We start from the raw sequence: 747 nt of genomic DNA on the forward strand, positions 1-747 counted from the left end.
TCAAGTGGAAAGTGATTCCGTTATACATATACACATCCATTCTTTTTCAGATCCTTTTCCCATATATGTTATTATGGAATATTGGGTAGTTCCATATGCATCCTCGTAGTTTTGATAAATATTGCCAAGTGTCCTCTCCTAATTTCTCTTCTCAGCACAGCCTCACCAACAGAATGTCATGAAACTTTTTGAGTTTTGCTATGATTATTTATTTACCTGTTTCTTCCTCTGGCATCATTTCCTCATTAGAATGTGAGCCCATCAAGGCTCCTTAGAAACTAACGTAACACCTGATACATGATAGATTCTCAAAGAATCTTTGCTAGTGCTCAATTTGGCAGCACCTGTACTAAAACTGGAATGAGGCAGAGAAGATAGCATGGCTCCCGCACAAGGATGACATGCAAATTCACGAGGCATTCCACATTTTTAGAGAGTAGATCTTAAATGTTTTTGACGCACCGAAAAATGGTAATAGATGAGGTGATCATTTCTTAATATTCACACATATCCAATCACTGCACTGTACACTTTAAACATACACAGTGTAATGTGTCAATTGTATCTCAATAAAGCTGCGGCGGGAGGGAAATGAATCCCTCTGATAAATAAATAAATAAACGTGCAAAAATACATAAATGGAGGAATGAATTAATTAATTATAGGGCTCTTTAAATCAGAACTAGAAACCATAGTCCTCATTTTCTCCACTCTGTGAGTTGGAAATGCTGCATTTCATTTTATTTA

General features: G+C 36.3%; 1 non-coding gene across 1 annotated transcript; it reads left to right on the top strand.

Moving 5' to 3' along the window:
• The first annotated feature begins 325 nt into the window (after positions 1-325).
• Positions 326-431, top strand: LOC146397239 (U6 spliceosomal RNA). Its single transcript, XR_014825448.1, has one exon. It is a non-coding gene; the product is annotated as a U6 spliceosomal RNA (small nuclear RNA).
• Positions 432-747: the final 316 nt, after the last annotated feature.

This window comes from Sus scrofa, chromosome 13, assembly GCF_054392235.1.
Source record: "Sus scrofa isolate SSC_HxYL_T2T_F1_AM1 chromosome 13, Sscrofa_HxYL_maternal_Yorkshire_Landrace_v2.0, whole genome shotgun sequence".
Taxonomy (NCBI): Eukaryota; Metazoa; Chordata; class Mammalia; order Artiodactyla; family Suidae; genus Sus; species Sus scrofa.